At 42.2% G+C, this 15,994-nt stretch overlaps 1 protein-coding gene and 1 pseudogene across 2 annotated transcripts in view; one reads left to right on the forward strand and one right to left on the reverse strand.

Moving 5' to 3' along the window:
- Window positions 1–15,631, reverse strand: part of ELMOD1 (ELMO domain containing 1) — a 62,209-nt gene extending 46,578 nt beyond the window's left edge. For both annotated transcript variants that reach the window (XM_059418229.1, XM_059418221.1), the window contains exon 1: window positions 15,389–15,631. The gene's annotated coding sequence lies outside the window, so the exon portion shown is untranslated. The remainder of the gene's footprint in view (window positions 1–15,388) is intronic.
- On the forward strand, window positions 6,093–6,990 carry LOC132021616 (rRNA N6-adenosine-methyltransferase METTL5-like; annotated as a pseudogene).
- Window positions 15,632–15,994: the final 363 nt, after the last annotated feature.

Consider the following 15,994-nt stretch of genomic DNA (forward strand, 5'->3'; position numbering starts at 1 on the left):
ATTTTTTGAGTCATTGATCAGTGTAGCAGGGTCTTCTCTGGGTTTGCTTTCAGTCCACCTCTGTGTGTTCTAGTTTTCATAATAATTTACACCTTCTTTTTTTGCAAATGAAAATACTTACTTTTTTTTTTTTTTACTATACATAAAATATACCTAATGGCTGGTAAGATATTGCACATCTACCTAGAAGATATATATTAACTTGAATGAGTTTTCTTGAAAACACTGAAAAGCAAAATAAGTTCCATTCTCCTTTAGATTTCCCTAACTGCTTCTGTTGTTTTCTTTTCACGGTACAGCACAAGTAAGGAGAAAAAAATCAAACAGGTTAGTGTCAAAATGTGTAATTATAGTCTGGAGATAAAAACACACTCCATTCCCCCTCCTGAATTCAAAAGACAAAGTTTGGACAACAGTTATTAGCAGTAGTGAGAAAAAGTCCGCTTAGCAGTTGGGGGGTGCACACCAACAACTTCACTCTGCATACAGTAAAGTTGAGGTCAGCAGTAGTGAAATTATTTGCCGTGACTTAATTTCCTCAGTTTGAGCCTTCCTTCTCATTTCACTTGAAAGAAAAAAACAGGTGCCTGGGTGGCTCAGTGGGTTAAGCTTCTGCCTTTGGCTCAGGTCATGATCTCAGGGTCCTGGGATCGAGCCCGGGGGGGAAGGAGGCTCTTTCCCCCTCTCTCTCTGGCTGCCTCTCTGCCCACTTGTGATCTCTCTCTCTCTCTCTCTGTCAAATAAATAAATAAAATCTTTAACCCACTGAGCCACCCAGGTGCCCCAGTAAATAAAGTAAATAAAATCTTGAAAAAAAAAAAAAAGAAGAAAACAATGACAAGTTGAACCATAAGGTCCAGAAATAATAACTTATATAGCTTTCTCCCTTAAAAACACATTCAGTCAAAAGCTGCTTTTGGTATCAAAAGAAAGCCTATGGCTGATTTGGTTCAATTGCATTTATACTCTGTCTTTATTTACAATGTCACTTTAAACATTTCCTAAAAGTATTTGAGACAATAATAAACCCAAGTAAATTACCTTCACCTATGGGGCAAATGAGGCATTTTCCCTCTGGAAGAGTCTGTCTGTGTTCCTAGTGAGGACGTGAGCATCCAGTGAAGTCACAGTGATGACATCTCTCCCTCGATCAGTCAAGGAGAGATTTGGGATTTTTTTTTTTTTTTTTTTTTTTTAGATTTTTAAAATTTTTTTGATAGAGATCACAAGTAGGCACAGAGGCAGGCAGAGAGAGAAGGGGGGGAAGCAGGCTCCCCGCTGAGCAGAAAGCCGGATGTGGGCCTCGATCCCAGGACTGAGATCATGACCTGAGCTGGAGGCAGAGGCTTAAACCACTGAGCCACCCAGGGGCCCTGAGACTTGGGATTCTTGCTCGTGTTTTTCTACCCTTTCTTCAGCGCCAGCTCTATGTCTGGGGGGAAGGGGTAGGTAAAACAGAGAGAAGGTAGCTATTCTGATAAAGGCCAAACCTTACAGATGTTTGACACTAAGGTCATTTTAGGACATCATTACTTGAGAATTGCTCCCAAATGAGCATGTGTCTGTGGGAACACCAGCAAGAGGACAGATGGCGGTGGCTGAGGAGTGGCCGGTAAGCCACCTGCCATGTGAGGGGCTGGGCTCTGGCTGAGCCCACCCACAAACAACACAAGAAGGCAGAGGTCATTCTTTTTAAATCTGGTGGGCCAAGCAAGCATCAGACTCAAATCAGGTGAACAAATAGGTCCCAATTAGCAAGTTTAGGGAATGGCTAAGCTTGCATCATGCTTCCTAGTTTCTCATGTCCTGAGAAGCACTGTGTCAGGGAACCCCAGATGGATGAGGGACTCAGTCTTCAAAGGATGTAGCACAGTCACTCACCATGTGAGATAAGAAAGGAGGGGAGGGCAGGCTAGGGAAGGAAAGAGAAGGGAAAGAAACATTTCTAAGGCTATTTTTGAGCATTTGAAATCTGTATACGATGCCACTTTTGACTTTATTACAGGTATGCAGATGAGGGAGAGAGCAGGCAACGTGAAAATTCACCATCCTGGAGAAATGAAAACTCTTTCAGATTATGCATTTACATTTCACACATGCTGGCCAGCACGCTGCGTTGGAGATACAATGTTCATGTATAACATTCTCCCTGAGGCCACATTCCAGAACTTTCCTCCTCTGGCGATTAGCTTGAAAAATGCTCTGCTGACACTCACTAAAATGACAACTAGGAAGGATTTTTCCCTCTTTCTTCGGGAATCAAACACTCTTCCAGGGTTTATTTTTGTGATTTATAGCAAGAGAGGCCCATGCCAGCCACAAAATTCAGGGCTGCCTGCAAATGTATTTATGATCTGCTTTAAAGGTACAGTGATTTTCTGGCTTTCACTGTGGTTGCCTACATGTCTGTACTGTTCTCGTGGAGGGAGTAAAAGGTGAGAAAAGCAGAATTGATCAGATTTGTCTTTCATCTTTAAAAGAGTAAGGAAATTTCAAAATCGAGGTATTAATCCATTTTAACACAAAAATACTCAATGTAGATTTTATTCATTCTCAATTATATATTTGAGTTTTAAAAGTTAAATTCCTAAATAAAACCATAATAAAAGAATGATACATTTATGTCTACATAAAAATTAAATGGATATGATTTTGCCAATCCAAATTGATGCTTTTTGTAAAATTTTCTCTTGCATATAATGAAAATATAGTGAAGGCATCTGCTATAAACGTTGGACAGGGAAGTGAATTGGAGCATTTCCAGGGGCCTGGTGGCAAACGGTACCCTGCCTCTATATGGCAGTTGCTGACCTGCATCACACAGATGAGATAATAGCATTCACTGAGGACAAGTAGATCTTTTAGGTTAGGCTTCTGCAAAAATTCATACTGTGAAACAAATTTTAAAAAAGTTTTAAACTCACTTTAGAGCTATGACTTGATACACATGACTTGATAAGTGTTTGCTGAGTGAATATTATTTTATTCTCTCCAGTGGTATTTCCTTAAGGCCATCAAGGGTAAAATGCATCATGTGTCATGTGTCCTTAAGGGAGAATAAAATGCTGCTAATTAAACTGTGATACAACCTAATTTCAGTGGTGGGGGAACAAATCTTATTATCAGTGAAATAGAGTAAGACATTGAAGCCTACCACTTATTTCCAAATTCCAGGCTATGGTGTTTCTGCTGAAGAATCCATTGGTTAATGATAAAGAGGACTAAGGGCCTGCAGAAAATCATACTAGGGGATTCTTATTCCGCAACTCAAACATTTCTATTCAGGTTACACCAGGCTGAGTACTTCCATGATATGTTATAGGTTGATTACATATGAGCAACACATGTCCTTAACTCACTGGAGATCCTCCCAACCCCTTACTGCATAGTCTCTGGGTTCTGGTTCCCTTCCCGAACATAGTTTCTCCAGTATACGCACAGCATGCACAAATCACACATAAATGTTCTCACACATACATCAGGTTCAGCACAACTTTCTTATGCTATCATCTTATGCTCTCATCATAAACATCTCAGGAGTGATGAACATGCCTTATCTACACAAAGAATGAATGAGTATGGAAATGCTTGGTTGAAGATAGAGCATTTTCTAGTCCAAGCTCCATTTTCCTGTCCTTACTGTAGCTGATATGATTTCATGTGGTGCTGCTTCTTGAAGGGCCTGTTTTTGGTCTCTGTGATCCCTGTTCTCCTGGTTCCATCTCTTTCACATTCTTCTTCTTCCTTCCTTTTAAACCTAAGTGTTCCCAAATGTTCCACTCTTGACCCTTTTCTTCCCCTTCACCTCTTCTAAGTGACCTTCTCTTTTGGGGTCTCAATCAGATCCAACAAATGACTTGTCCAAGGCCAGACAACCAGCTGGTAGGAAAAGACCTCAGCTCTTATTTCTAGTCAGTAAACATGCTCACTTATTATGCTCAGTTCTTTCAAGGCAGTAGAGACACAAAACAAACAGGATACAGACTTTGCCCTCCAGGAGTGGGAAATCTAGTAGATCTCACACATGGAGTCTAGGGCCTTTCTGAAGTCAGTACAGAAGTTCTGAGCTGCTTCAAATGAAAATATATTTCAGCCATGTCAGACTAAACCAGACTATCCTCTTAGGCAAGGCTTACTAACTAGTCTGTCAGTATTAGGGACTCTTCAAGGATGTGTGACAAGATTCTGATCAGTGATTATGTGAAATTCTCTCTCTCTCTTTTTAGGGGGGAGTACATATTATTTACAATAGTATGTATTATGTAGACTATTTTGCTAAGAAGATTGTATGAGTAGGTTAAGAGAGTATTAATTGTTACTGTGGGTTAGGAGATAAGTAAGCAAAACAAGCATGGCAATTGTGTGGGTCTACATAAGCAATATGAGATCCTTACTATGTAGTGATTCTCTCACTATAGTTATTGCTGGTGTATTTAATAGTATTTTACACTTTTAATTCCTTTTGAATGTGCCTTTAAAACTTGTGTCATGTCACTTCCATTTAAACATGGCAAATAAAATGCATGAAATCCCACTGACAGAGTAAAGAAATAAAAAAAGGCATAAATCCATAAGGCTGAGGGCAGCAGGTATTACTCTGATATGAGATATCAGCAGATTTCTAGAGTTTGAAAAGGATAGACATGTGGTAATTTACTTAGCCTAACTGATGAAGCCTGCAGTGAGGGAAGTGACCCAAAGGCAATACAATTTAGAATACAGAATCTTGGTTATATTCAGGACTTAGCAATGCCCCATTCCTCCAAAAGGGTAGTGTAGGATAAAGTCAACACAGGAGGTTTGGTTGACATTTCCCATAAGGAATAGTTAGATCTCTTTCCCCATTCTTTGGAAGCAAATATAACCGCTCTCTGTCCTTTCAGAAGAGGTGAGATTACTCTTGCAGAAGTTAATCTAGAGAGGCTCTGAACTTTTGCAAACTTTTGTTTATACTGCATATAAGAAGCTTAAGTGGAAGTCTACATGGTAAATGTGAGATTTGTCCAGGCTGCTGCTTCTACTCAGCTCCCAGAACAGAGGCAGCCATAATGTGCTCCTCAGGCCAGTGGGGGATTTATCCCTTAGGAAATTACCTGACATGAATGTGGATTTCCCCCAGTGAAGCACCAGCCCCTTACTGGTCATGAGCTCCACTGATGCACACAAAGCTTCCAGTCAGTGTTTTAGTGCCTCAGTCTTAAATATGAATAGACAGCCAGGGATTATCAGAGAATTGAGAAAAGTTTCTAACTTGACTGAATTACAGACACTCAAAGTTGAGGAAAGGGGGAATGTGGAAGAATCAGAAGCAATGCAAAGAGAAGAAAATAATACATCATAATTAGTTTTCACAGATATTATAAAAAATATTATGCTCATGAAAGAGATTTGTAAGAAACAATAAAAATCCACAGTATAAGAAAATATTCTTAGAAAATTTTTTTAATGATAGAAATGGAAGTGGAAAAAATGACCCAGATTTGAGGAAACCTGCTGAGAAGAAATTGAGAAAAAGATGAAAAATGGGAGGAAAAGATTCAGCATTCAAACAACAGATATTCCCGAGAAAAAGAAAAGTGAAAAAGTATGTGAAAAAATTATTGAAGAAATAAAACAAGAAATTCCAAGAACTGAGGAACTCAAGCCTCCAAGATCAAAAGGGCCCACAGGATACCCAGCTCCTTAAACAACAAAAACCCTCACCAAAGCACATCCTGATGAAATTTCACAACATAAATGTTTCTGGTGGGGGAATAAAAACAGTTCATATACAAAGGACTAAGAATCAGAGCATCCAGTTTTTCAGTAGGAACACAGAAGAATAAAAATTATGAGAAAAAATTCTTTCCCACTTAGGTGCGCCTGGATGGCTCAGTGGGTTAGGGCCTCTGCCTTCAACTCAGGTCATGATCCCAGGGTCCTGGGATCAAGCCCTGTGTTGGGCTCTCTGCTCAGCGGGGAGCCTGCTTCTTCCTGTCTCTCTGCCTGCCTCTCTGCCTACTTGTGATCTCTGACTGTCAAATAAATAAATAAAATCCTAAAAAAAGAATTCTTTCCCATTTAGAGTTTTATACCCAGCCAAAATATTAAGTATGAGGTGAGCATGAAGACCATTTTGGACAGACAAGCCTTTCATGTACCTTCCAAGCATGTCTTTTTTTTAGGAGTTTCCCAAAGAAGCATTCCACCAAAATGAAGGTAGAGAATGAGAAGACCTTGGACCCAGGAATCAGAAGATCCCATATTTGAGAAAGGTTAAATTATCAGGATGTTAGTGAGCAGGGGCTTAACAAAGGATATCTTCATGAAAAAAATGAACTGATACTTTACTTGACAGATAATTATGTACCGTTTTAAGTGACAGGTATTACTCTGATAACAACAAACACTTTAAAGATGACACACAGAGGATGGTGCTTCCAGCCTCTGGAGGTCCAGTGTCCTAAACTCTGTGAACCCTTACAGAAAGACAGAAAAGAGAGAAAAAGTGAAAGATAAACTAAGGCTTAAGGAACCAGAGCACTGCCTGCAACAAGTGGGTGGATTCAAAAAGCTCACCTTACTTCTAGAACAGTATCCGACTAGGCCATAAGCTGCAGGTTGAGGGCTAGAGGGGACATAGATGAAGAGCCACTGGAAATCATCAACAGGATGGTCATAGAGTTTGGGTCAACACATGATGACATGGTTCAGTGTGGCTGTGCCCATTATCTAATAGAATGCCCAAGTCATTTGATATAGTAACTATGAATCCTCCTTTTGGGAATGAAAATAATAAGAGGATAGATATGAATTTTCTGAAGACTGCTTTGGAAATGGCAAGAATAGCAGTATATTTGTAATAATTCTCATCTGGAAAACACATTCATGAGAAACCTATAGAATGGAAAATAAAGATCAGTACTACTCCAAAGCTGTAATATACTACCAGCATCATATTAATTTCTTCAAAAGAAATCCGTGGACATGGAAGTGAACCTAATTTGGTTTTCTTTTTTAAAAACTCCAAAGATAGGGCGCCTGGGTGGCTCAGTGGGTGAAGCCTCTGCCTTCGGCTCAGGTCAGGATCTCAGGGGTCCTGGGATTGAGCCCCACATCAGGCTCTCTGCTTGGTGGGGAGCCTGCTTTCCCCGATCTCTCTGCCTGCCTCTCTGCCTACTTGTGATCTCTCTCTCTCTCTGTCAAATAAATAAAATAAAATAAAATCCTTTAAATTAAAAAAAACTTACAAAAAAAGAAGACTTTAACAAAATTGAGAATCACTGTAACCATAGAGGCATGTTTTATAGCCAAGCAATGATGTTTAGCACCTGACTTTGTTCAGAACAGAAGTTAGAGGTAAATTTATTGCTCTTTAACAGCTTTGGGAGACTACAGCAAAAATGAACAGGAATTTGGTATCTAACCCACACTACTTCCATGACTGACTTGGTTCTCTTAGGAACTTTAAATCTTCTAGAGCCTCCATATGGTGTTAGGTGTCGCCATTAAAATATTTACTGATACTGGGTGGCTCAGTTGCTTAAGCATCTGACTCTTGATTTCAGCTCAGGTCATGATCTCGGGGTCATGAGATGGAGCCCCACATTGGGCTCTGCCCTAAGCATGGTGCCTGCTTGAGATTCTCTCCCTCTCGCTCTGCCCCTTCTCCTTCCACATTCTCTCTCTCTCTCTCAAAAAAAAAAAAAAATTAAAATATTTATGGAGTTTGTTTCTTAGTGGTTAAAATATTTAATGGTTTATATCAGTGATGTCTTATATTTGGTGAAATATGGTAGATGGGTTTAGGAGAAAAAAGTGGCAATTAAAATATGACACACTCTAGCAATGTTTCCTAATTTCATGAACGTTACAATGAAAAAAAAAAGGTGTCTTGGAATTGATGAAATATAGTATTTTCCCAAAGAGCATTCTTTCTTATTCCGACTCTTTATCCCCATGCTAAATCAATCTTCAGAATCAGTAAACCCACAAAATGATATCTGTCTCCATCTTGTTTGACAACCTCCTCCTACTTGTCCCCATAGCACTAATTTGAAAACACCAGCTTCGTGTGCCTCTTCAAGGTGCCTTATTCCAGAAATACCCAGAAAATGAATAAACATTTCCTTTTGTGCTTTTCAGTAGGCCCTAGTGACTAATATGCCAGCATGAGCACAGACGTGTACCCTCTAACAGTAAGGGTTTCTTATCACAAGGACCAGAAACTAGCTCTGCCTATTTTAGCCAAAAAGGAATTTGTTCTGAAGGTAATCCACAGACTCTCTGCGAGGGCCAGAGAACTAGGTTTAGAGGTTATGTAGCCAAAAATAACCCTTAAAATGATGGCATGGAGCTGGTCCAGTAAAGACACCTCTTCTGCTGCCACCAGGTCCAGACTCCAGAGCAGGCCCTGCTGATCTCCCAGCACGGGGCAAGGGATGTTGTTGTCTGGAGCACCTGCCACTGGGGCAGAGTCTGGGTCATGGGCCCTGGATGCAAACATTATGTAGCTAGCATTGTAGCTCCTATGGTGGGGAGTGGGCTCTGCCTCAGAACATGGGAGAGCCTGCAACATGGGAAAGGGGTTCAGATGACAGTGTTCAAAAGAAACAAGTGTCCACTAGACTCTAAAGAAATACTTTCAAAAGCCAAAACACAATGCAGAGGAGTACACACCAAGTACACGGAGTGAGCATGTTTGCCTTCCATCTTTGTCTAAGTTGATTAGGTGCACTGTGCAATTTTATATTAAAACCTGGACCCATGCCTATTTTATGGCTATTCAAAATACATATCATTTTGCATTAGGAATTTTACTTATGATCTTAGATAATGAAAGAATACTTGGAAATGGCCTTTTAAATTTAACCCAGTGTGGTCACAGAATACATGCACTTCTTTAAAGTGATGACTGATTAATTATCTAGGGAATAATCATTAAGAAAAAAGGATAAGGATAGATACTCCTAAGTCCACAAAAGGATATGTAATGGTTACACATTACATAAATATTACCGAATTAGGCTAAATGAGACATTGGCAGACTCACGACATATAGGTGTGTGAAAGCTCAATTTAAACTGCATAATCAGATTTAGGAGGTGCTTTTAAGGTCATGTGAGCCAGCGTCCAACCCAACAAAGGCAGTCCCCCTTGTTATATCCCTGACAGGTGGTCCGCAGTGCATCGTTTTGAGTATAGTGTATTGTGGTGTTTGTTTCTGATATGGACTCTATTCGTCTAGGAATCTCACCAAAGATACCATTAATTTCTTTTGTCTTGTTGCTTAATACTCAAGTGACCTAAAACTTTTTTACAACCCAAACTGTTAAACTAGGAGTTCCATTCCATGTCCTTGAGCAGCTGATTTTAGAACCTAAATGAAACCAACATCTATTCTTTTGAAACATAGTCTTAGTTTCAGCCCTTGCTCTGGGCTCAGGGATATTAAGTTTAGTAGTGATTGTCATTCAAATTCATTAGTGCTTTGAGCTTTGTATCATTAGCAAACCTAACATACTTATAGTCTAAGTATGCCTGAGTTGTTGATAAAACTTTGAAATGTCAGGGTCAAGGCAGGCCAACACAAGCCACCTTCTATGTTGGCTTCCACACCTGTGAACATTCTGTGGGTACAGCTGATCAACCCAGCTATTAGACCACATCCTAGACCTCATTTCTGTGTCTCACCCACAAACATTACTCAAGAGCCTCGTTTACAGATGTGCTCCAGAATGATTGTGAGGATGTAAAAATCTGATGGTCTGGCTCTATTTTAAATACTCTAGGTTATCTACAATTCAAAGGAGCAGTAGGAGACATTCCTGACACAACACAGAACTCTTCAGTGAAGCAAAATTATGACACCCAATCCTTTTTGTAAGTCTTGATTTTCGTATGCTGGGTTTACTGTTCGGCTACATACGCATTGTACATGAGTCAATATGAAAGTCAAAATTCTACATAAGGCATTTTAATATAGGCCTTAAAAATAATGATGTCCATAATGTGCATTTTAATTATAACTTTGATAAATGCTTATTACCATTTTAAGAGAATATATGATTTTGAATCATATATTCATATATAATCATATATATGATAATCATAATATAAATAATATATTCGTATATAATCATATATTCATTTATTCTTGAATAAAAACAATTGTTTTAATTTTTTTGCTAACTTAAGAAACCAAAGAAACTAAAGAAAATCTAATTAAAATTAAAGTGTTCTACTGGAATGTAGAATCTTCAGAAAATTTGGCTTCTAAATTCTGAAGCCTGGAACATTCTTATTCTTCTTCTAAAAAGGAAGAAAAATATAGTAAATACATTGCAGGGATCGATTTACACTTAAAATATTTATAATGCCTACTGGTGATGTAAAAAAAAAGGGGGGGTGGGAAGCCGAGTTTATGATGTCATTGATATTTGCTAAGCCAAAAAGCAGCTGTGGGATAAATAAATTATTAGTTTCACCATGAATGAGACCTTCTAAACACATGGCAGCTTTTTGCCATCTAGTTGTACAAGAGAAATAGAGGGAGAGCTACAGCAGCTGAAATAAGCTCTTCTACTAAGCATTCTAATTAACCAAGTCCTAATACCAATAATTAAAATGGAAACTACATTTAAAAACTATGTAAAGACCTTTGAATTCTGTAGTTATTAGCTTGTTTGAGACTGATTTTTTAAAGGGGTTTAATGAGCTCTTCTTAAGCATTTACCACAATCATCTCGCTTTGTACCAAAAAAGCAAAAAATGAAACAGAGCAAATTGTGAATTATTTCAGTGGTGTCTAAAACACCAGAGGGTACACAGACAATATACAAATTGTCTAATTATCCTGAAAATGAAGTTATTTGTCCCTTAAAACAGTTGTAACAGCTAACATTTATTTTATAGACATAGAGGGTTGGAGCTGGCATCGTTTTCTTTTTAAATGTGCCTATCTTTCATTTTTACACCATAGAAACTGATGTAAAATAAGACTTGCTTGTGGTCAGCGTGATTGCGCTTGCTTCTGTGTAAGAACACACTGTCTTCAGATTCTTTCAATTCACAGTATTTACTGAGGACTTAGAATGCCAGCAGAGCACACGATTTCCGTTAAATCTCTCTTGGGTGGTAGTGCATGTAAGCCGTCTTTGGAGACCACTGCAGTAAGCCTTCCTTTAATAAGCCATATCCATGGGGAATCTTGCTCAAAATAAAACCCATGGTCTAATTACCTAGGAATTTTAGTAAGTTCAGTATGTCCTCGATCACTCTTTTTTCCTCATCTACTATCAGAATTATAAGGCAAGACATGTTTGGCAGACACTACAAAGAGGAACAGTACAAATACCTGAAATAGAACTTTTTATTTTTTGCTCTATTTTTAAAGGATAATCCTTTGATCAGAAAGACCCGAATTAACTACTTCATGATGCATTTTAGCACAGAGTAATTTTTTATGATTTTTAAGACTTATTATAAAATATGAAATGGAAATTTAACCATCTGGATACTCAAACATATGAGCCTTTTCTGAAGATGGTCCCTCAGGTAACTAGATTTGTTGACAGAAGTGCTATCTAGAATGGTACTCTGTGTCCTTTGCTTGAGACTGACAGATTGGAATCTTCGAGTTCTCTGCATGGACTGTACTGGTTTGATCTTCAGCTTCTCTGGAAACGTCCTGTGCTGATTAATAGTGAAGGCACCCACTGGGTTTTCAAAGACGCAAATATAAGTGGTGTGCTATTTTTTGGAATTAATTGCATTTGGAATATTCTGAGTAGGTACTCTCTGGTACTACAAGCATATGGTCATTTTCACATAGTGCTATTTCTGTAAAATCTCCATTCCTTTTTTTTTTTTTTAAGATTTTATTTATTTATCAGAGAGAGAGAGGGGGAGAGAGCGAGCACAGGCAGACAGAATGGCAGGCAGAGGCAGAGGGAGAAGCAGGCTCCCTGCTGAGCAAGGAGCCCGATGTAAAATCTCCATTCTTAACACCATCAGAATCTGTTTCCTTAAAGATAGCTGGACAACATCAGAAAATGATGGCAAGTTAGTATCTTTTCCTGCTTGAGGCAGTAGATTTGCTAAAACCGAAACATCTGCTAATCCTATGTCAGAAGTTTGTGCAAGAAGCAACTGAATATTGATCAGCAGGTCCAATATTACATTTAAATATCTACTTTTGTACAAAATACTGTAAAATGCTATTCTCCAGTGTTACTTGATGACTTTATCTGAGGAAAGCAGGATGGAAGTGGAATAGTGAAACAGGACTTGAGGTATTAGTCAGAGGGCAGGCCAATGCTTTTTTAAATGCAGGGAGATGCGTTCACCCAGGTACCATTTAGCAAGCCCTGCACTTGTCCCATCTCGGCTCGCTCCCATCAGTAGCTATGTAAAGTCTCTTTTTGCATCTCCTCCTCACTTCCTTGCCCAGCAGGCCTCTCTGTCCTCTGAGGCCATCAAGTAAAACCCTTCAACGTCCCGCTCCCATTCACTAGGTATAAACCTGGGGTGGTTTTCCTCCCAGAATAAGGATAGGATCTCACTCTTATTCAAGGCCAGATCTGTCAAAAGTGCTGGTCGTCTCACTCCCCGACTGGAGCTGCCCAGCAGAATTCAGTGTCGATACCAGGCTCCCCCCACACACTTGGCATAGCAGGTTTCAGGTCTCAAGATGTGGATTCCCCCTCATACACCCACGCCATCCCTACTCATCTTCGCAGCTTTGGCACCTCTCACTAAGCCTAGCAAGCAGAGGTACTCAACAATTACGTGTTGAACTGAAACTACTAACTTTTAAGCATGAGTTATTTTCAATAGCTTGAACCAGAAATGAGCTTGTCCCAGATTGTCTGCAGAACAACATCTGACTCCTGCTCCACTTTATTTTCAACCCGTAAGTGACCCAAAAACGAGGAGTGAGAAAGTTCCAATGACTAGAGTTGCTAGATAAAATACAAGCTGCTCCCGGCAACCCTCAGTTTGTTTTGTGAGATTAAGAGTCACTTATGGTTTGTACCCCTGGGGATAATAATATATGTTTATCAAAAATAAAAAATTTAAAAAAAAAGTAAAAAAAAAAATACAAGCTGCTCCATCAAAACTGATTTTCAAATAAACAAATATTTTTTTAAGTATAAATATGTCACAAGTAGTACATGGGGCATACTTATACTAAAAACAATTATTCATTGTTTATATGAAATTCAAATTTAACTGGACAGCCTGTATTTTTACTTGCTAAGTCTGACAGTTCTACAAGTGACTCCTTAAAAATTCTAAAGATGTTTCTTTAGAGCCCTTGGAGGTTTGTGTCCCAGTTCTACAAACTTCTCACTTGGGCAGGTTTTATGTCTTTTACTGCTGCTCCATTTCTTTCTGAACATCTCAGTAGCATGCTTTAGGAAATGCTGTTTACTGTACATAATTTCCATTTATTTTGCTAATTTATAGAACTCCTTTCTAATATCTGTTAATAATTTTAGCAGAAAGAACACTGTAGCATTGCTCAAAATCTCTTACAAAGCTGATATTCATCGTTATTACTATGCCTGAGTCAAGTCCTATCTACAAGTGTTAATAATAATTTTTGAAAATTTCATATTTTCAATTAAACCAGCAAAACACAAAACACAATATTGAAAATAAGTAAGTCTTTCATTTGGGGATTTCTTTTCTTCATTAATCAGGCACCATGAGACGTGCTATCCTCACTCACAGGCTAGGGGGAGGCAGCCTGGCAGGCGGAGGTGGGGCCTGTGATGTAACCGCAGCCGGTCTTTGTTGGTGAAGCCATCCCTAAAGGGGAAACGTCTGTAAACCCAAGTGCTTCAGCTTCAGTGTGAATGGGCTGGAAAGCAGAAAAGAGCTGCCTCTTAGAGTTTCCTATAAATCGTGGAGGCTTGAAACCGTGGTCAACAGAATTCCTCACAGATCCTTAAAAGACACCTGTCTCAGTAAGGAAAGGAAAAGCAGGTTTCTGTAAATGACTACGCGCGGGAGAGTGCAACTGCTGTGCGCGCTGCGGGCTGGTGTACCGAAGGTGATGGTGCAGTGGGAGTGAAAGGGACAGCTTGTTCCGATCCTGAAAGTTTCTCACATTAATGCATTCTTCTTTCCGTGTTCTTGACAGTAATTTCTCATTACTTATTCCCATGAAATCATTAAGGAGAGAGAAATACCTCCCTAAGGAGAGGAATACTGGAATGTACCTTCCTCAGAATTTCAGCTGGACTAATCTCAGTTTCAACTTCTAAGCAGAGAAGGACGAAGTCCGCCCTAACTACTGGGTGTCACAAGAGGATAATGAATTAAGACGTTTAGCCCAACACAAGCAGGGTACCTGCTTTCCACCATATTGGCAGCTCCAGTTAAGGACGGTTGTCAAGCTACCGGCACAACAGGCACACACTGCAGAGATGCAGAACAATGCCTGGAAGCCTGCCCAAAACTGGTCTCTCCAAAGGACACACTCAACGTATGGGACCATGCCAAAACTCACTGAGGGTTAGTAGCGGCATTTTCCTAGTTGGTGCGAGAAAGGGAGGAAATTTGGAAAGCTGAAGGCGCGGGGCTGCTACCTGGCTGTGCAGAGCAGCAGGGCTGACAAACACACTCATTAAACTTGATCTGAAGCAAGCAAGCCAGTGAGGTCGTTTCTGAAATATTCATAAGGCGTGTTACCAGACTCCCACTGAGAGGCAGAGAGGCAGAGCAGGAGCACGCACCCACACCCGGGGAAAAAGGCACTCACAACAACACACCCCACCACCACACTCGGCCGCCCGTCGCTCCCCACACGCCTGTTCAAGTCTACCTGCCCGGGAAAGAGATGGTTTCGGAGTGAGGAGTTTCCCAGCAGTTGCAGGAGCTCCTCAGACGGCCCCTCGGGGACCGCAGCGCGGAGGACCCCTTGCCCCGCAGCCCTGCAGCGTCCCTGGGGCCCAAGGCCACGGCGCGGGAGGTGGCGGGGGTCCAGGACCCGGGAGGGCCACTCGCCAGAGCCAGGCCGCCCGTGGTGTCCCCACCTCCCATGTTGGCCTCTGCCGAGGATGCCTCCTCCAGAGCCCCCGTTCGGTTCGGTCGCTAGGTGACCTGCGTCCGGGCCGAGACGCAAACGGCCTCCCGCGCGGCCCCGTAGGTGTTAGTTGCGGGGGCGTGGGCGCAGGAGGAAAGGATGACGGTCCTGGTTGCCCCCGAAGCCCCTGCACCGAGGCAGGGCGCACTCTCATTCCAGCCCCTCTCTGGCCACAACCCTGACCTCTCCGCTGCGCCCCAGACGCAACGCAGCTCGCACGGTGCCGCGTCCTCGTCACCACCTCCCCGCTCTCCAAGGGCATTCGCCCCTCGCGCCTCTGCCCCTCCGGGGTCGCTCCCAGGCGCGGCGACTCACCCGGACCCCGGCGGCGGCGGGAAGCTCAGCAGGTCCCGGCGCGCGGCGGCCGGGTCTCCATGCCCGCCCTCCGCAGGCGCTCGGGCTGCGCGTTCGGCGGCGGCGCTGGACACGGTCCCTCCGTCCCCCGCACCGCGGCTGCACAGGGTGGCCGCGACTGTCGCACTGGCTGCGGGCGCGGGCGGGGCGGGGGCGGGCCAGGAATCTGGGTCGCGGGGAGCGGAGCGAGCCGGGAGGCACCCGGGCGGCCGGCGGCGGGGAGGCGACCGAGAGCAGCCCGCGGAGGGCGTGCGAAGGCTTCCCTGGGAGCGCGACGCGGGCGGCGACTGAGCATGCCCAGTCCCCAGCCGGGGGGCGCGGGCGCGGGGCCGGGGGAGGGACTGCTGCTGGGGCCCAGAACCGGGCCGCGGCCCGGGTTGGCCCGGTTGGGTCGCGCCCGGCGGATCCGCGGGAGGCCCGGGGACCCGGACACCTGTCAGTGTGTCCTGCAGAGAGCCTTGCAGTGAGGGGCAAGGTGTGCTTCTCGCTTGCTTCCCAGAGAATTGTCCAGAAGGCAAAGTTTGCTTTAGCTCAGTTTCGGCCCTTGCGGCCTCACAGCCTGATTCC

This window comes from Mustela nigripes, chromosome 1 (assembly GCF_022355385.1).
Source record: "Mustela nigripes isolate SB6536 chromosome 1, MUSNIG.SB6536, whole genome shotgun sequence".
Classification (NCBI taxonomy): Eukaryota; Metazoa; Chordata; class Mammalia; order Carnivora; family Mustelidae; genus Mustela; species Mustela nigripes.